The sequence below is a fragment of the Numida meleagris genome, chromosome 1 (genome assembly GCF_002078875.1).
Source record: "Numida meleagris isolate 19003 breed g44 Domestic line chromosome 1, NumMel1.0, whole genome shotgun sequence".
Classification (NCBI taxonomy): domain Eukaryota; kingdom Metazoa; phylum Chordata; class Aves; order Galliformes; family Numididae; genus Numida; species Numida meleagris.
Genome location: NC_034409.1, coordinates 10714417 through 10735052, shown reverse-complemented (window position 1 = coordinate 10735052; position 20636 = coordinate 10714417). Strand labels below are relative to the sequence as shown.

Sequence of the window (20636 nt, the reverse complement as noted above, 5' to 3'; positions counted from 1 at the left end):
AAGGGCAATGAGGCACTGAAACAGGTTGCCCAGAAAAGCTGTGGATGCTCCATCCCTGGAGACATTCAAAGCGAGGTTGGATGAGACCCTGGGCAGCTTGATCTGGTGGGTGGCAACTCTACCCACAGCAGGGAGCTGGAACTAGATTATCTTTAAGGTCTCTTCCAACACAAGCCATTCTGTGATTCTATGATTCTATGATTTTATAATTAAAAGAAGTAAAGGAAAAGAAAGATCTTTTTCCGAGAAGATTTGGACTAAGAATATCTACTTTGAAAAATGAGGTTTTCATAGAAAAAAAAATGACTAAATTCTCAAATAGTAGAAGCAAAATTGAAAATGTGGAAATCAAATTTCTTCAAGAAAGGAAATCTGTGTCCTATTGGGGCATTAGGAAAGAACAATTTGTGTGTGGTCATTTGAATGCAATAATGATATACAACTCTAACTGAAGGAAGGGGATTTTGGCCCACAGAGTCATTGTTTACCAGTCAGAACAGAGATGTAAGAAAATACAGCCTTGACTTTATTCTAATTTGTAGATTTTGAGTAAATCAAGGAGTGTTCTGTTTAGATTAGTTTTTGCTGAATGTCCCTGTTTACTTGTACTAAGTGCTGCTCAAGAAATTGAGAAGACATAGACCAGACATTCTATAATTTAAACAGACTGATAACAGAAAACATACTGTATGCTAAGGGGAAGTGTCTGTTGATTTTGCCTTCTTTTTCATTCATTTATTAGATTAAATAGATTTTAAACCACCTGAATCAATTTGTCCATATTTGACTAAGAGTTGGCCATAGACCAGGATAACAGGAGAATCAGCTCATGAGAGTGAATGAACTTTCACAGTACAAATGAAGACTAAGAAAAAGTCCATGACACAGGAACTGTTTTATACATAAGTGCTGTGTGGGAATTTTACCTTAAGGCTTAGAGTGTAGATGCAGGCATCTATGAGTTATGCAGCATGCTAGCTAAAAGTCTGTCAACCGGGACTGCAAACTGGAGCCAAAATCTTGAATCAAGTTCACGGGCTCTCCAGTCACTTTGCGGAGAGAATTAGAAATCTCAGGAAGATGGCTGAAAATTTGCACTAGTAGAAATTTAGCGCACAGCAGCATCTGAACTCTTGCTCCATCTTTGGAAGATTCCAGGTGCAGGCTTCTCTGTCTGCTCAGCTCACACAGGCCCAACACCTCTTAGAGGTTATTTGGTAAGGCAGTGTTTAGAACAGACTTCATCACACCTGCTGGAAGAAGTGAAAGATCAAAACAGCACCAAAGCCAGACAGCCTAGGAAAGAGTGTGACTCCATATTCAGTATTTAAGATGATAAACTTGGTAGTTTAACTCAGTACAAAACTTTTGTATCTGTGGTACTGAGCTGATGTCAGCTGTGATCCCAGATGTTGGGACTGCAGCTTGGAAGGAAACGTGCATTCCATCCGTGTGCTGCGATAGTGCGAGCGTTACCAGAGGGACTGCGTTTCTCTGAGGTTAAAGCCTTACCACTGGAATACAATCTGTTTCCCATCTGCCCCTCTGACCTCTTCTCCACCAGTGAATTCTGGAGCAATTTCAGCAGTAGGCATGTGGAGTGTGTTTCCTGCCTAGACCCACAGAGTGATTGGGGCACTCTGCTGAAAGATATGGGTTTGAATCCCTATAAGCAGGTTAAAATATTATTATAGTCCTTTCTCATCCAACTCCTGGGGTTGAAAGCCAAAAATAACATCAAAGTGGTATCATTTCCTTCCTAGGCTTAGTAAAACTTTTAGTAACATGACAGGTATACAGAGCTGGATAGCCCCTAGTTTGATCTTGTTGCCAGTGTGGAAGATGTATGCTAATTGTAATAAATTCAGTTATTTGTCACTCAAAAATCTTATTTTCAGTAAGGTGGAAAAAAAGTTGTCCCTCAGGATTTCTTTTCCATTCTTCTTTTCTTAATGAATTATATAGGAAATAATTTTACTCAAGGCTGTTCCATATTAGGAGAAATAATAATTCCTTCTTTTCTGAATGTGGAACACCTTTCAGGCTTCCCTCCCCCACCTTCTGCCCTGACATCCTTCATTTTTTAAAGGCTTTTCTGCTTGTACAGAACTGTGTGTGTTAATACTTGCCCTCCTGCAGTACACGGGTGGAACGTACAGTCCTGTCCCAGATACAAATGTTTGGCACAGTGTTTTCAGCCTGGAATAGACTGTTTATGAGTTTCCTCAGCAGCATGACAGTGCACTGTGATTAAATACTTTCATATTTCTCTCTTTTTTACTTTAGTTTATGTTGACCAAACATATGACATTCAAATTCACCTACTTGGAACCTCACCAAAACGAATCATCATTATTTTGTTTGAGGTCATGGCTTTATTAACATGCCAATAAACTGGCTAAGAAAATAAAGATATGATGGAATATAAATAATAAGCTGGGTTATTTATACATAGAATATGAAGGCTGAATATCAGAGCAGTACAATGCTGTGCTGATATTGAGTCCATGCTCTAGAGCAGAACCAACTGACTTAGGTGTAACAACACTATTCTCAAGAGTTGAGTGAATTTTGACACTGAAAGTAATTTGCTACAAAATATGATTTAAGTCAGTTCAGTGCTATTCACAAACTGACTAGCATCTCCACGTAGTTTTGTACAGAAAGAAATGAAGAGAAGGAGGAAAAGAGTAGAAGGGCTAGGAAGGAAAGGAAATCCTGTTCATTCTATAGGTCAGACTTTAGGATCATCACTGTATTCATAAATATGTTTAAAAGCGTTTCCACAGGTAAATTGTTTTCTCAGGCATGTCTCTGTTCACCAAGTCACAATGTGTACAGCAGTGGAGCTGACAGAGCTTTATGTAGTAAAGATCTAAATACTTAGCAGAACACAGAAATATGTTACAATGATTTTTACTTGGCAGTAGTTTGTTCACCGGTAGAGTGGGTAGGAATTTGGCTTCCTTCCTTTGGTTTAGGAAAAACTATGTGTTTGTAGAAAGTATAACTGCAGCAAAAGAAAACATTTTCAGTCAATGAAAATTTTCCTGAAATAAAACCTGTAAATTTTCAGTGGAGCTTATTTAAGGAGAATCATGCAGAGATTGTTCTTCAGGTGTATAACACAGTGCTACCTGCAGAACAGGCTGCTCTGTAAACATGCACTGTTACATGCTTTTACATTCATGATAAACTTCCACAGCCTGCACTTGTGCAGCCTTCAACTCCTTGTTGTACCACATCACAGTTTTGTGCTGGTTCCAGGTCAAGTTCCAGTTTGTTTGGATGCAGTTCATTTAACTAGGTGCTTAAGGTGAATCTTGGAGAGGCAAAAGTAATAACACAAACATGACCTAACGGTCAATGCAGAAAGCTGAAAGTCAGGCTTGGGTTTTTAAAGTTTATGTTTTTCAGACATTACTGTCTGGGAAATATTCCAAGGTAAGTATCCAAAAGTTATCTATCATACTCCAGAAAGACCTGTCCTGATTTCTAAGTTTCATCTGACTGCTTGCTTAATTTTAATTCAAAAATCTGGTCATTTTCTACCTCTCTTCTTCAATGCAAATTAGTAGAATTGACCAAAAAAACCTTGATGAATTGCAAACTACACGACTTAGTAATGTATCTGCTTTTAAAATTGTTATTAAAAATAGGCTGGTGTAAAAGATAGTTTACTGCAGAACAGTTAACTTAGAAGCCATCTTCAGGAAGAACAAAGAATGATGACTGCTATAACCAATGGATTATTAAAAGGAGAAAAAAACAAACCTGCTCATTTTTCTTGATGTGTTCCTGGGCCAGTGCTACAAGAGAGGTGGCAGGGGAGGTGTAGCAGAATCAGAATCACAAATGACTGCTAAGAGAGAGTGTGCAAGGACAGAAACACCTCAGCGTGGCTCTAGGACCTAAAAAAGTACTACCTGCCTCCTTTTACCTTGTCTAGGCAACTCTAAGCCAAAGTTGGAAATCTAAAAGTACTCACTGCTTTGGTTCTCAGTGTCCAGCACCATAGGCCTTAAATCCAGGGCAAAGGGATTACAGGCATCTAATACAAGCCTTATTACTCCATCTTGCTACTCCATTTGGGAGAATGCAGTCCTGTCTGGGCTTGACCCATATATATATATTTTCCCCACTAACACAGTTTATATGGATAGAAATTTTGACCTGCGAAGAAATGGATTCTCCAGAGCAGAAGAAATTGATATAGCCATCAAACTCTTGACAAATGGCAGTGCTTAGGCCTTAGCATGATATCTATGACTAATTTATGGCATTACAGGTGTACAGAAGACAGGGGAAGAGACATGTGACAGTCTGTCTGCAGGAACTTCCAAGGCTAATTGGTTAGGGAAAGGAAAAATTACAGAGACTATTGATATATGTATATATATGTATAAATGTTAAAAAAAAGAGTGAAAAAAAACACCTCAGTAAAATACAGGAAGGAATGAAGGAAGGTAGGTAGGTAGGAAGGAAGGAAGGAAGGAAGGAGGGAAGGAAGGAAGGAAGGAAGGAAGGAAGGAAGGAAGGAAGGAAGGAGGGAAGGAAGGAAGGAAGGAAGGAAAGAAGGAAGGAAAGAAGGAAGGAAAGAAGAAAGGAAAGAAGGAACGAAGGAAGAAAACTAAATTATAAATGGAAAGAATTCTTATCTTTAAACTACCACATTGTTTCCTTATTTAAAATGTTTTTAAAAGACAAGGAAGTATTTTCAGTGAAAATATTATCTTCCATTATAATAACCACTAGAAAAACATTGAACAGCTGTAACAACTATAATACAATACACCATGTAGCAAGCAAAACATTTGCTTGAGATATACAATGGCTGGCAAGTGCAGCCTGACCAAGTTCAGCAGGGGACACCTACATGAACAAAGGTCAAAACTCCTCTTCCATGATTTTACAAGTTAGCATTGTCATGAGGAACAAGTCTGACTGCCTACTGCAGTGACCTGGAATAAGGTGATTAAATATGTTCTATAAATTGGAGGATGTCAAACAGCTATGTGATGGCAACAGGAATTCAAGTCCATAAAAACAAGGGTCTAAGGTCCACTCAAGTCTATCTCCACCAGTAGGCCCATTACTGAGATGAAGAGTATATCATGTCTGACTGCCTCTGACTTCTCAGGCACAGTGACCCATTTGTATCTGAAGGTAAAGCTGTGAGAGTCTTTGGAACAACTCACATTTAATGTAGTGTCGAACCTTAATGATTCAACAGTAATGCTTGTAAGCCAACCATTATATGTTTTTAAAGTGAGAAAACTTGCATAATACTAACAGGAAAAGTGAAAAATCATATGATAATACTTCCTACATTCTGGAATCTTAAAAGTTCTGATTTAATTATCTGAAATATATGCATGGTATGAAGGTCTTTAGTATTTAAATTATTTTGCTTAAATGTTGGACTTAATATAGAAAAATGTTGAAATACGGACTTTGTCCTATAATTTAAAATTCTTTACATTGGTTAAAAAGATGGTATACTTCTGTTTTAGCAGTATTCTTTTGATTCCCTACTGTGTTGGTTTATTGATTTTTCTGTAAACAGGATATTTACTTGGAAGATTGGGAATGTTTATAGAAAAATAATTTTCTTAAGCTCTCCTCAGTATGTGTCCCAAATCCCTAAGCATGAATTAGAAGCAGATTTCATATACAATGTGACCACCATAAAATGACCATTGTAATGACAACTGTCATTGTTACGTCTTTCATTTGTTTACAGTCCAGAAAAACAAACAAATAAACAGAAAAGCCACCCAAACCATGTTTATTGAAGGAAATATTCAAAATCCACATTAATTCGATTAGTTTATATTGTGCTGAGGCATCTGGATTGCCACTGAGGGAGAGGGTTTCAAGAAAGCTCTATCTCATAGTCCCAGAAATTTGCTTATATGTTTCCTTGTAATTGATATCTCAGTGCACAAAGTGAGTCCAAATCACAACAGCTTTATCAAAGAGTCTGTGCATTTAAATAAGGAGTTGATAAAGAGCAGGTATGCTACTTTAAATTTTCTCTGTAGACAAACCCTAGATCATAATCCTACAATAAGATTTATGTAGACTGATCCAATTTCATGCTCACAAATTTGACCAGCATTACCACTTTCAGTTGCACAAAAATCATGTTCCTCTTCTAAAAGCATAAGATTGACTGATTAGCGAAGTAATGCTGGCAAAAATAAATTAAAAAAAAAAAAAGCAAAACCCAAATCTCTCCCTCTGAGATACTCTTATTTACCTCCAGGGAGGGAGGAAGGGAGGCAGGCAGGCAGGCAGGCAGGAAGGAAGGAAGGAAGGAAGGAAGGAAGGAAGGAAGGAAGGAAGGAAGGAAGGGAGGGAGGGAAGGAGGGAAGGAGGGAAGGAGGGAAGGAGGGAGGAAGTAGGAAAGAAGGGGGGAAGGGAGGAAGGAAGGAAGTAGGAAAGAAGGAGGAAAAGGAGAAAATTAAAGAACTCACCCTAGTTTTATTGGTTGTTTCCAAAAGTCACCAAGAAAAATATCGTGAGTGATATTAAGCATTCAAACTTTCAATATTTATTGTCATTACAACTCAAAATGTTAGCATTTTTTAAATATAAAACAAAGAGAAATAAAGATATGATTTTATTGAGTCTGAAGATGCAAAAGGAGTACCACAGACACTGACCTCTCTGTTCAGCCTTCAGCGCAAACTTTATTAGATCAATGTGATTTTAGTCTGCATTTTCTTCTGTCTTCCTGTCTTGGACTTTCTTTTGTTGCTTTTCTGTTGCGTGATTTGAGAGATCTGTGGTTAAATTAAATATTGCCTCTTCTTGACTGTTTAAGATTCTCCTATTTAGTCACAAAATACATAAAAAGCATTATCTTTATTTTGTGTAGTAGAAGATAAAGCTGTAATACCAATCTTCCAGAGATGGGTGAATGCCACAGAAAAATTTAGTTTTACAAAAAGGATTCGAGGAACACTAGAGATGGTGTTTAGGCAGATGATCTCTGTCTGAACAGCATTTCCCCTGAGGCATGGGTTGGTCTAGGAAAGAATTTGTTTTCCTGATAATAAGCTTTTGGACATTTTCCCAGGTAATGGAACTAATTTATATGATACATTTTTATGTCTTAACAATCAAAGTTTCATATATTAGCCTAGTTTTTTTTTTTTTTGCTGTTTTTGTTTTTAAAGAGGTACATTTTAAAGTTTCACTCCCGAGCCTTCAGTTAAAATTAATTTCTTTATCCTCCCTGCTGTGGCATGCATAATCTCTTATCTTCCGGTTGAGTTTTTCATTGGAAAATTATTTGAAAATATCATTTCCTATAAACTAACAAATAGAAAATAAATAAATGATTTCAAATTTAATGTTCAGGAACTTTTGAAAGAAATTAAAAACAAATGGATTTCTAATATTATATTTTCCTTATTTACATTGGAAACAGTAATTTAAGTAGATGAGCTTTGCTAGTGATATATATATGAGAAAGTATGTCCCTGTGTATGGATCATGTTATGCTAAACAATAAGCACAACTGTGAAGGTTAGAATTGCCACGTTACAGATATCCAGAAGAGAGAAAAGACTCGCTAGGGGGAAAAAAAAAAAAAAAAGAGACAAAGCATTTTACCTACACAGAATTGATAAACAGAGCATTTACTGCAGAAGCACATATTCAGTTACATCTTGACCCAAGCAGAATACTAGTCATAAACCTAGTGTTTATTTCCTTTCTTTGTCTTCCTCCTGAATTATAGGATTACGGATCATTCTTTCAGCTTATGTATGCTCTTTGTATGCTCTTTGCTTTCAGTGTTACCTCGCTCTTTTTTTCTCAGTGCTACTTCAGAGGTCCCTTTTTCAAAAAGGTATTTTCTTTCCCTCCATTATTTTTCTTCAGGATGTCACAAAAATAGTTTTAATTACATGCAAAATTTCCTAGTTGTATACTAACAATCCAAAGGAAAAGATTGTTTTGTAAAAAATGAATAAAGAAGATAGTGAAATATCAGTGCAAATTCTTGGAGTCACAATATGAATTCTGGACTAACTTGACAAAAAACAAAGAAAAGGATAAATTTCTTTATGTGGATCCTTCTCCTTCCAATCTTAAAGAAATAAGTGAGAAGAAAGTAGAAAAGGCAGGAAATAACCATGAAAAAGTCAAAAAGAAAATTAATACTCAGGAGAACTGAAGGAAAGAAGGTCTGAAATTAATGTTTGGTCAATCTTCCATTTCAGTCAAACTTATCCTGGTGGTGTTTCTTCCTGTTCCTGCCAAACTTGACTTTGTATTTGAGCATTAAAATAAGTTCTATGAGGCCATAAATTTCAAATTAGTATTCAGACTATGCTGGTGTTTGAATTTCTTTCCATTTGATGGAATGGACTTTGAAATCTAACTGCTTGAACTGGAACTTTTTAATTTGGCTGCCAGAGCAAAATGAGTTTTAGGCAATCTATAGAGCACTACTTAAATTCTATTTCAAATTCTACTTTTGTTTAGTGCAGTTGAGGAGTGTGGTTGTACTAAGTACAGTTAGGGAGAAAGTACTGAAAAGCAAATGTTTTCTCCTATTCTCTGAAGGCAAGAAGGGTTCAATCAGATTATAAAACAATACCCAGCTGCTGCAACTGATTTTATTTTATTTTTCTTGATCATATGATTCACTGAATCAGATGTAGAGCTTTGCATAATCTTCTTCCCTTCTGCTTACCATCAATACCTCTGACACACTCTTGATAAACACAGTATAAAGTGTTGGCATATTATAAACCAGATCATGGCTAGTTTGAGACAATGAACATTCCCTACATTGTGAATTCCAGTTGCGTGGAGCAACTACTTTAGGAACTGAGGGGCTATTTCTCACTGTCCAAATGATGGATGGAAGATATCAGACAGTGAAGTTTCTTTGTACAATGACTCAAGTAGAGCATGACAAATAAATTAGTTATTTTGTATTTAATATCCTCACCTTAAAAAAAAAAAAAAAGAAGGAAAAGAATACGGCTTTGACATGTAGAGAAGTGGACTTCAACACTCGTAGCAGCTTAATTTCTTTGGTAGTAAACTGCTAAAATATCCTAATGGTTTAATTAATGTCATCTGTCATTGTGGGTTGTAGTTGACTAAAAATGTCAAGATTAATTTAAATGGACAGTTTTTATTGTGGTTAGGAGTTGGAATAAATGGTTTGAATGCTGTGAATAAGGAAGTGGCTACAGTTAGTAGGGAAAAGATGGTGTGTGAAGAAGACAAAAAAGAAGTTATGAAATGAGTGCCCACAGAGAAAGAGAGATCAGAAAAGTGAACAAACAGACGATGGTAGCAAGGATGAAATTGAGAGGATCAGGCTATGCAATGGCATTTGTAATTTCGTTGTTTCTGATTGTCTGATTTTGAAATCTGGAGTTTTTTTTTTCTGAAGGCAGAAGGTTTAGGACTTAGTCCAAAGAGACTAGAGCCAGTTGTGTCCTGAGCTAAGAGAAGTGAAATTAAGTAAAGAGTGAAAGGGCAAGTATGAAATCTAGGTAACAGGACTTGTTTATAGAAATTTAATTTGCACAAGATAAAAGTCAGCATCTCAGTACACAGAAAACCATATTACTTTTCTTCAGTTTAAGAAAAAAATAAAACAGATGTCTAGGTTTGCATGTATTTATTTATGGATATATTCAAATAGATAGATATTGCCATGGCAGCCCTCAGGCAGAAAGAAAGCAGGCAGTGCCTGAGACAGGCAGAAGTGGGGAAAAAAAGGCTCTGTGTTTCTGGTCTCTGGGAAAAGAGGCTCTCTGGGACCATCCCAGGCATAAGGAAAAAGCTCTGAGTAAAGTGAAGCCGAACTTCTTCTTTTAGCAGCTCTTTCCTGACTTCTAGATCCAGATCTGAGCTAGTATAGCTTCAGCTAGGTTATCATAATGTGTTTGATTTCTTCCTTTCAGGTCTGGCAAAAAGGGAAGAGGCAAAGATGGGCACTGAGCAGAGCCAGGCGCACAAGCAGCACAGCCTCAGCACCTGTTGCTGCAGCTACCCATTACCTTCTCATAGTGATTTCATTTATGCCCAATGCCACATGATGGAAAGTTAATGCCATGAGGATTAAAACAAAATCCTGTGTGGCAGCAGTACAATTTTATTGCTGCTGAGAAACATTGACTCAGGACTGTATGTTACAGTTAAAATTCTATGCTACTGCTGTTAGTGTAAACAGTAATGAAACTGCTGAAGCTTCACTGAGGGAAGTGCTTTAATTTTGTTTCTTCTCCTCCAAATGCTAATAATAACAAAACGTCAAAGCACAATTGCCAAATGTGTATGCTTTAAGAAGCTAGCAGGAAGTGGGCTTAGAAAGAAATTGCTTTGTGATTACCAGCACTCACCAACCCCCCCCGAACCTCCCCTAAAAAAGTAATAAAATCCACCCAAATGGTGCAGAAGAGAGGAAAAATAGAAAGAAAAAGAAAAAAAAAAAAGGAAAAATATGTGTTGAGATCTGTGTAAGAGTGTTTTTGGCAAAAAGAGGAAACATTTCTTTTGAACAGATAAAGAAGCATTCCATTACAAAGACCCACCCTTCTGAGATATTTAATAGATATCTGATCTTTTCTTCTTTATATAGGTATTGTCAAAATAGATATTGGAGGCATTTGCTTTCACTTCTTATTGACTCTACTCCTACAATTATATGAGTTTTAAAAAGTGAAGATGTCTATCTTTGCTCGGTAAGCAATTGAGCTTTCCAGTATTTCCATTTCTATGAGACCCTCTGTCCTGTGGTTCTACTGTGGGTTCTTTGTTACATCTGACTTACATTTTCATTCAAGGTAAAAAGAGGGTAAATAAGGATTTATATCTGAAAGAAGAATTTATAGAAAACATGTCAGGAAACAAAGCCAATAAAAATCCTAATTAGCAAAGTAAAACTGAAAGGTTTTCTTTCCTTCTTTCTTTCTTTCTTTCTTTCTTTCTTTCTTTCTTTCTTTCTTTCTTTCTTTCTTTCTTTCTTTCTTTCTTTCTTTCTTTCTTTCTTTCTTTCTNTTTCTTTCTTTCTTTCTTTCTTTCTTTCTTTCTTTCTTTCTTTCTTTCTTTCTTTCTTTCTTTCTTTCTTTCTTTCTTTCTTTCTTTCTTTCTTTTTTAAAAGAAAGACCTGAGAGACTTCTGCTTTACTAAAATGAATGCATAAATAATATCATTAGAAGGGTAGTATTGTAGTGTTATTATTGAGTACTTTCTATATATTGCAAAAAATATAAGAATATGGAAGAGGGAAGACATTAGAAGAAAGGAGTTAGCAAAACAATAGGAAAAAGTATACATTTTATGGAACAGCAAATAATACTGAGGGCTGAAATATCATGTAATATATATGTTATGTAATGTAATATAATATTATTATAGGGACCTAGACAGGCTTGAGCAATGGGCCCAGCTAGGGTAAGAATGTAAAGCTTAGATTTGTATCCCTGTGCTTTTCTGAGCTATGGCAAACCTTTCCAAAGTACCTCTGAACAGTGATAATTTTTGAAAATAATTTTAGTACTACCTCATTTTTGGTTGGGCTAGACTCTTTTTGTGGGTGTACCAAATCACTGAAGAGTGGGAAGAAGATCACAAAAGCACTCAAGGCAGCACACAGTGAGTCTGAAAGTGTGTGTTTCCCAATTCCACAAGAAAAAGTTGCAACCGTGGTTTTGGATGCTCCATTTGCAAAGTCTTTTCATGTTATGCTTCTACTGAGTGTGACTCAATGCAAATAACTTTCCTGGAAAATACTTCCCCAGTCATAATAATGCTGCACTGGATTTTGCAAAGGATTTTTCTAAGGAGAGCAGAGAAGAAAGCTACTTTTTGCTTGAACCCAGTGGAAATAATTCAGATTCATCTGACAGCAAGCTGGAGGAAAATTTTGGGCAGAGGTTCTCAAAAACAAAGAAAGAAAGTATACAGTTTTAACAGAAAAAAAAAAAAAAGGAAAAAACCATCCTATTGTAATTAAATCAACAGGGAAGAATTAGCACCCTGAGAAGGTAACATTGGGTTATACCATCCCACACAAGTGGTCTAAGGACCACACAGAAACTTCTCCATATCTCTGTTCAATAACACCTCTTTCTTGAGTGAACTAACAGAAAAGTTGTGCAATCACAAAAAACCAGAAAGATCTGGTAAAAAAAAACAACCAAACAAAAAATCCCTTTAAAGACCCCAGACATATTTGATGTTTGACCCAGCCCGGACAGCCAGCACTCTTGGAGAGAAAGAGAAGATTCAGTGACACATAAGGAATGTAGAAACTTCAAAATAGACTTGGCAGCTAAGGAATAGCTGAAGGAATAGCTGAATTTGATGACCCAGTGATGGATGGCTAATATAAAGTGACACAGAACAGAGAAAATTATTTCCCTAGTGAGCAGCATTTTTGGATAAACCATCAGTATATCTGCCTGTAATCTGTTTTTTTCATGATTCTGGAATTAATCATACCTTCTAGGCACATCTTCACCAATTTGTGAGGCCTGATGTTGATACTAGATTCACAGTTAAGCTTTGCTAATTACAGAGTTGGAAAAAAGATGTCTTGCACGTTTCAGCTTTTGTACCTTTCAAATTTTCTACTCCGATGAACTAAAACAATAGTTGATATATATTTTTAAAAAGAGGTTGTTTTCTTGCTGATGTGAATTTTATAATCAGAGAGAACAAGCTAGCCTAGAAAGAAAAAAAATTCCAATCAAGATATTCCTTCTCTAAACATTTTAAAGTCCAAACCAATTGTTAAAATACAGAAACTTTTGGAAACTGCATATACATATAAGAGCTGAATTTCTAACCTTTTAATATAATCTTTCAAAATACATATTTTAAATGTAGTTTTGGATGTGATCATTACCTCCAAAGTATTAACTTTTCACATTAGTAGAACCATCTTATAAAAAGTCAAATTTCCTAGGCATAAAACATTATGGTAAATCCAAATGAGACAAATATTCTTTTGGAAAGCACAGAGAACCTGCATTATAGTTAGTTCAGTATGGAGCAACACTCTAAAGAAATGTATCTGCATGCACAGAAATACATCTTTATCTGGTCATCTATCTGAACGGCACTTTGGAGAAAATGCTATCATTTAGAAAACAAATTAGGAGATTTTATTAGCCTCTTGGATGCAATACTTCATTCATATCTCCTATAAATTAGATTTTGTATTAACTTAGTAAATTAAAAATATGTTGATGCACATAAAATAACTGTCTCTACTAGGTCTTTCAAACCACATCAAGGATAGAGATCAAATTATAGTAGCTGCCATAAAAAAATCTTTAGTGTAGAGATTTAGCAATTATATCCTGCCCAGAGACAGAAAGATGATATATCAGATACTCTTGGGGGGCATTGCTGAGAAATGCTGACTTTGTAACAGTGATTGCTTTGCTTGCAGAGTGGAGTACAATTAGGAATGCCATGCAGAATTCAAGAAGAAGAAGCAGCTGAAAACCAGGCAGGACATCCTGGTCAGTTGTCCTGAGGACCTTCTTAGGAATGCCTGAGCATCCATCCATATGTTGTATACTTTCCTTGCATATATGCTTCTGCGTTTGGTTGTAAACTATTAGAGTCATGTGTTGCTGTTTATGTCATGTATTATGCCTCTAATCCAGACTCATACTTCTTACTAACTCTTCTACAGGATAAAACAGTGTTAGTGATGGAGCCAGAGCATTACCTCATTTTGTTGACGCTGCATTCAGGTTGCCTGGGGCTTTCCAGTGGCCTACCTGCAAAATATTGAGGAGATGCAGCTTCACAGGTACGTTAAACATAAAGGCAGAGTCTTTGGCAACGTTTGTGAGCACTGTTACATGAATATCCTTTTCCTGTACTTGTGTAAAGTGTTCACTGTTTGCTTAATGAATCTTAGGCCTCATATGGTATATTTACTCTTCCATATTTATATAAGGTTATATAAAAGTGTGTCTGGGATATTCAACCTAGCTTCTTGGCAACAAGGATATGTTCTATGAAGATGCTTGCTGTGTTACAACACATTTACTCTTGTTTTTGTCAAAAAGACAAATCCATGTTTTTTCTGGTTTCTAACTTGAGAAATTTATTGTATGCTCTTACACCTAGTAATTTGAACTTGTAATGAATTGATAGTTAATCATCTGTCTTTTTCCCTCATCATATTTACTCATTAAAAGTGCTGTAGCTTCAAGACTTGAAAGTGTGTATATAAAGTGTGTATCTAAAACTAGACATGTACAACTACACAGATCAGAAGGAAAGGGAAATAACATTTTTTTCTCCTTATCCACAAGACTATAATTTTATAAAGATTTGTTTAATTTCTGTTGATGAAAACTAGTTATTATGTATGTGTAAGAAAAAGGCAAAAAATTGAACTCTACAAAGTCTTCATGAATCCAATAGGATAATTTTTTCTTACTGCTTTAGCTGATTTGTTGTTTTGTTTTGTTTTGTTTTTTACAATACAGCTTTTATACATGCTCATCTGTGGCATTACAATTTGGACATCATTACTTTTCTAATGTTGCTGCAAAGATGCTGATGAGACACATGTTTCTGACTGCAAAAAGTATTCAGCTTGTCTTTGAAAGACAAGGTAATAAATCAGTTCTTTCTTGTCTACGCAACAAAGACATTATTTATTACTTTATCTATTTCCTGTTATTATCAATTTTTGTATAATATAATAATATAAACATAAATATTATCTTGATAATCCTCAGGAATTGCCAAAATGTTTTCCATTATGAGGAGTGTGTGCAGCCTCTATTTCTAGTTCCTACCATAAGCATTGAGCAACATATAGTTGCTGACATGAAAAAAAACACAACCCGTGCATTAATGTAGCAACTCAGATATACTGCAAATGGACAGTTTTCTGTGCAAAAGAACAGATTAAGAGATATTTGGAGCCCAGGTTTCCAGCTCAGTCTTTTGTTCCTCCCTTGAGAGAGGGAGAGGTTGTTACTCTGGAGCAGTTCTTGTAACAACATGAAATTCTGTGTGTCAGAGGCTTTTAGTTCCTGTGAAGTCATGAGTGAAAAATGTGTGTTCAGATTGCCTGGCTTTCTCCAAATTGCTACAGAGAGCAGCAGGTGCTGCAAGTAACATTCACAGAATCAGCTGTATAGCTGAATCCCAGCAGCAGATTGCAGACTCGAGGAACATTGTTCTCCATTTTTTAGCCAGGGTAGAAGTGCATAAATGTTTCTGACATTGATTTTTCAATTTCTGACCTTTTAAATGGACAGAACAGTGGCCAAATTATGTTTTTTGATATCCTAAGTGCTGAGTCTTTGGCCTTCCTGTGAGAATCTCCTTGGCCTGTGTGGTCTCAGTCATGCTAGACAAGATGTTGGTTACAATCCTCAGTACCACAGGCAGTGGTAGAAGCTTCAGCACTCTTTGTGTTACAAAGGGCATATTGACTCTTACGTCAGCCTCTTAAGGCAGCCTACTCTGCATATTTGTTTTGCCATCTATTCATTAATAGATCTTTTTCTAATCACACCTTGTGGAGGGTTTGTAGGCAGTGAACAGCTCTTTTGAGGAAGCTGGACTATGAATACATGCTTATTCCTTGTGATCCTGTTGTTTGTCAAGTGGCCTAAACAGTATCAACGTAAAGCAAATTACTTCTCTCCAAGGCTGTTTTTCTTTCCAAAACACTGAGGAAATTAAGTTTAGAGGCTTGAGAAAAGAGTGTTATTAATGTATTTATTTAATCACAGAAAATCATTACGGAACATGCTGGGCTTCATGTGGCCTCTACTGAATGTGTAATGGTCAATATATTGTTTACAAAACACATATTTTCATAAGTTTGTCTTCATCAACACAGCAAGTTTAAAATAGTTCTTTATTCAGGTTTGAGTTATTTTTAACCTGGATCATTTAAGTTATCCAAGTTAAAGCACAGCGCTAAGAACAATTTCATCAGTTGGATCAAATGGAAGCATGTGATAAGATTATGGGAGCAATCATCTGGAGATGGAAAAGGAATGGACTTACTTAGGTTGATTATGCCTCCAAAGCCATCAAGAAACAATAATCAGAAATTGTTAAGTGGATCTTTATCTAAAGTGAGCAAGCCAGAATGGTTGTTCAGACATACATGTATGAACGTACTACATGAGTGCTTCAGTACTCAGTTCAAAGAATTTGCTTTGTTCCCAAATTTAAGGTAGTTATAGTTCATGCTTTTGAAAATTACTCGTGAGCAGATTTGACTAGACTGGGTGATTTGGTCATGAGAGATATGGAGAAAGCTGAGGTGCTTTGCCTCAGTCTTCAACAGCAAAGGCTCTTGCTGCACTGCCCAAGTTGCAGAAAGAAAAAGTAAGAACTGGGAGAAGATCTGCCCACTGTAAGTGCAGATCGGGTTAGAGACCATCTAAAGGACCTGAAGGCCATGGGACCCAATGAGATCCATCCATGAGGGAACTGGCGCATGAAGTTGCCAAGCCACTACGCATCACATTTGAAGGGTCATGGCAGTGGTGAAGTTCCCACTGACTGGAAAAGGGGAAACATCACCTCAATTTCAAGAAGGGATAAAAATAAGATCCAGGGAACTACAGGCCAGTCAGTCTCACCTCTGTGCCTGGCAAGATCATGGAGCAGATCCTCCTGAAGGCCCTAAAGCACATGGAAAATAAAGATGAGGTGATTGGTGGTAACCAACAGGGCTTCACCAAGGGGAAATGATGTCTGACAAACTCAGTGGCCTTTTATTATGGAGTTACAGCATCAGTGGATAAAGGAAGAGCAACTGATGTCATCTACCTAGACTTGTGCAAAGCGTTTGACACTGTCCTACATGACATTCTGGTCACTAAATTGCAGAAAAATGGATTTGATGGTTGGACCACTCGCTGGATAAGGAATCGGCTGGATGGCTGCACAACTCAGAGAGTTGTGGTCAGTGGCTCAATGTCCAAACAGAGATCGATGATGAGTGGCATTCCTCAGAGATCAGTGCTGGTACCAATGCTATCTAACATCTTTGTAGGCGACATGGACAGTGGGATTGAGTGCACCCCCACCAAGTTTGCAGATGACACCAAGCTGAATGGTGCAGCTGACATGCTAGAGGGAAGTGATGCCATCCAGAGGGATCTGGACAGGACTGGGAGTTGGGCCTATACCAATCTTATGAAGTTCAACAAGGCCAAGTGCAAGGTGCTGCACCTGGACTAGGGCAGTCCCAAGCACAAATACAGGCTGGGTGGAGAATGACTTGAGAGCAGCCCTGAAGAGGACAATTTAGCATTGCTGGTTGATGAAAGACTCAGCATGAGCCGGCAGTGTGTACTTAGAGCCCAGAAGGCCAACTATATCCTGAGCTGCATCAAGAGAAGTGTGACCAGCAGGTCAAGCGAGGTGATTCTGCCGCTCTACTCTGCTCTCACGAGACCCTACCTGGAGTACTGCATCCAGTTCTGGGGCTCCCAACAGAAGAAGGACATTGAACTGTTGGAGCAGGTCCAGGGGAGGGCCACAAAGATGATCAGAGGGCTGGAGCACCTCCCCTATGGGGACAGGCTGAGAGAGTTGGGGCTCTTCAGCCTGGAGAAGAGAGGGCTCTGGGGGAACCTTATAGTGGCCTACCATTACCTGGAGGGGGCCTACAGTAAAGCTGGGGAGGGACTTTTTATAAGGGCATGTAGCAGCAGAACAAGGGGAAATGGTTTTAAACTGGAAGAGGGTATATTTAGAGTAGATTTTAGATTTTTTTAGAAATTCTTTACTATGAGGGTGGTGAGACACTGGAACAGGTTGCGCAGTGAGGTTGTGGATGCCCCCTCCCTGGAAGCCAGGCTGGATGGGGCTTTGAGCAACCTGGTCTAGAGGGAGCTGTCCCTGCCTATAGCAGGGACACTGGAACTAGATGATCTTAAATGTCCCTTCCAACCCAAATCCTTCTATGGTTCTATGATTCCATTACAGGACTGACCTGCCATTCCTATTTAAGTAGTGCAGCTGCCACACAGAGTGGTTTCCTAAAAAAACAAGGTTCAAATGCACAACTATTCAGAGAGAAGAGACACAACAATAAAAAAAAATATTTTGCAAGTAGAGTAGTGGTATAATGATCTTCTTTGCCCGTCAGGTGTTCAACAGAATGAAGACTTCTGCATTACCAGTATAGTGGTGAGCCTAAAGGCATCACTTGAAATCATTCATTTTCCAAGATTTTTTTTTGAAAAGAAAGCAGGAACTGGCAAAGACAAAACTGCAACATAGCATGAAAGCATAAAAGTGGAACTTATATGCATTACACAGGAGAAAAGGAAGTGGAAAAGAGAAAAAGAATCTAGAAAAATAATTTACTTAAGGTTCTGCTTACCAGAAGTGTTTTCTTTCTAGATAAAACATATTGAAAAATCTTAGTTTGCCTTCTCATAGAACTTCATTACTGCTGTGGATGCATTTAGCGTGGTGCAGAGATGTCCAAGTAAATCAAGTCATTAGGGCAAAAGGCACAGAGTACCACACTGCATCCCAGAACAGTTAGTACCACATGAGAGCAATGTTGTTGCTGAATGAATAAACTATGACTGTTGTTATCATAGATGCAGTCTCATATGTACGTTACTCCTTGTTTGAGAGTTGACATAATCATTTCTGGAAGGCTTTCTCTGTAACACACCACTCTATGTTGTGAATACATATGAACTGTAAAAATAAGGGAAATCCAGTTGAATATCAAGACCCAAGTACTGAATTAAATTTTTGGCACATTAAACTGTTCAAATAATTTTAAATCCAACAATTCCATACTATATTCCTTCAGAATTGCTCAGTTTTCCTTCATAGAAGACTTCATGTTTTCAGAACAGGCAGAAATTAACAAATAAATAAATAAACTGCAAAATTTTGCTGAAGAATAGTCAGAGAGGAGTGCTGAGAAGAAAATACTCATCTGAGAATTTTCACTTTTCAAAGTACTAAAATTTGCATTCAGCTGAGTAAGTAATAATTATAAAGTCTTCTTTTTCCAGATTCAGGAATACAAGGGAACGGTAAGAAAAAATCTCTGGAGAATTGACAAAAGTGAAGTGAGAGAAATATAAATGAAAAAATAAATGAAACAGATCATTTTGAAGTGTTAATGATGTGTAGCTATGAAATGGCATGTTGAATCACCAGAACTACAATATATTTTTCCTGCTAAACCCCTGGTGAAATCTTTAAAAACATTTTACTGGTATAAATGTGAGTCAGTATTTTCTGTGAAGTCTTGGGTATGCTATTACAAAAAACAGCTGAACATTCCTTCTGGTCTCCCAAGAAGGAGTTCCAAGCAAACCCTCTATGATTCTGGAGAGTTAAGAAAAAAAACAAAAAAAAAAATTTAGGAGAGCAAACAATCTCATACAGTCAAAATAATTTTTTCCAATATTGCAGCTTGACAGAAACAATTGGCATTATATTTGCTAACAGTCCCTCATTTTGAGAGCTATATGTACAAGGTACTGGGTATTCAGTTCAGATCATTAGCTGCTGTAGTCGACAGAAGATGTTCTATAATTTTAGTCGGTTTTGGAAAGTACCCTATATTTATGATCTTGTTAATGATCTTGTTAACGTAGAAAAACATTGCATCTCTTTATTCAAGCCAGAGATAACAGGAGGGTGGATTCATTCAATGATTTGACTAAATCTTTTAAAATGGAAAAGGATGACAAAATATATGAATTATTTCAATTCTTTACAGTTCATCTCTTGGTACTGAGTGATTGATAGACACTTCTAAAGTTGAACATCAATGAATTTATCAAGTCGTATATCTCAGAAGTCTCAAGGCTGTCGTTTGCTTTACCATACTTTTTTAGGGAGTGTTTTGGAGAGAGCTTGGTTGGATTCCGTTATTAACTGGCTATCCTACCTCAAGTACATTTTGTCTGCTTTTATGTTTACTGGAGAAGGAATAAAGAATGTAGCTTGTGGTGGTTGTGCAGAAGCAAAGATATCCAATATCTGTGCATTGACAGTGAGCAGCTTGCTCACTGCCACAATTCCACAAGCCCTGACTTCACTGTGAGACAATGCTAGATCACTCATCAGCATAAATGTAATCCAGAACATGTGCAAACCAAACTAAGTAGAACAGTATTAGCTGGCATTTTGTGCTTTTATGGCAGATTTTTACCAGCTGTGTGAGAATAGATGCTCCCTGGTCCAGTGCATAGGCCTCTGGTTAATCCTTCAAGATGTTTTGAACAAATCTGAACCAGCAGAGTGGGTTTACACTGGATCAGTGCTTTGTGGCATATGGCCTTGGAGTTTTGGATCTGATAGGAAGAACCTCAGAGCCAAGTTTTCTGTCTTGTTGAACCAAAGCCCAGGTAAACATAAAAATAATTTTTGCTCCATAGTATCAGATACTGCCATGCTGAATGGTTTACAAATGGGACATATGTGGTCTCTTTAGAAGAGAAACACTGCATTTTTCTTTAGGGTAAGTATTGTACAAGAAAACTGGTATTTTTATTTCTATTTAGGTAACTAGGAAATAGTGCAAATCTCATGCTCTTTGCCCCCTGCTTGTATTTATTCAACACTACTGCCTGTATCTGCTCTTCTTGGACCTAGTTTTGACAGGA

The 20636-nt window shown here is 37.1% G+C and overlaps 1 long non-coding RNA gene across 1 annotated transcript in view; it reads left to right on the top strand.

Moving 5' to 3' along the window:
• The window catches only part of LOC110392700, a 44192-nt gene that overhangs the window by 7359 nt on the left and 16197 nt on the right, over positions 1–20636 (top strand). Inside the window, exons 2-5 of the long non-coding RNA XR_002434573.1 lie at positions 10619–10721; positions 13439–13511; positions 13688–13807; positions 14496–14623. This is a non-coding gene — a long non-coding RNA (uncharacterized LOC110392700). The remainder of the gene's footprint in view (positions 1–10618; positions 10722–13438; positions 13512–13687; positions 13808–14495; positions 14624–20636) is intronic.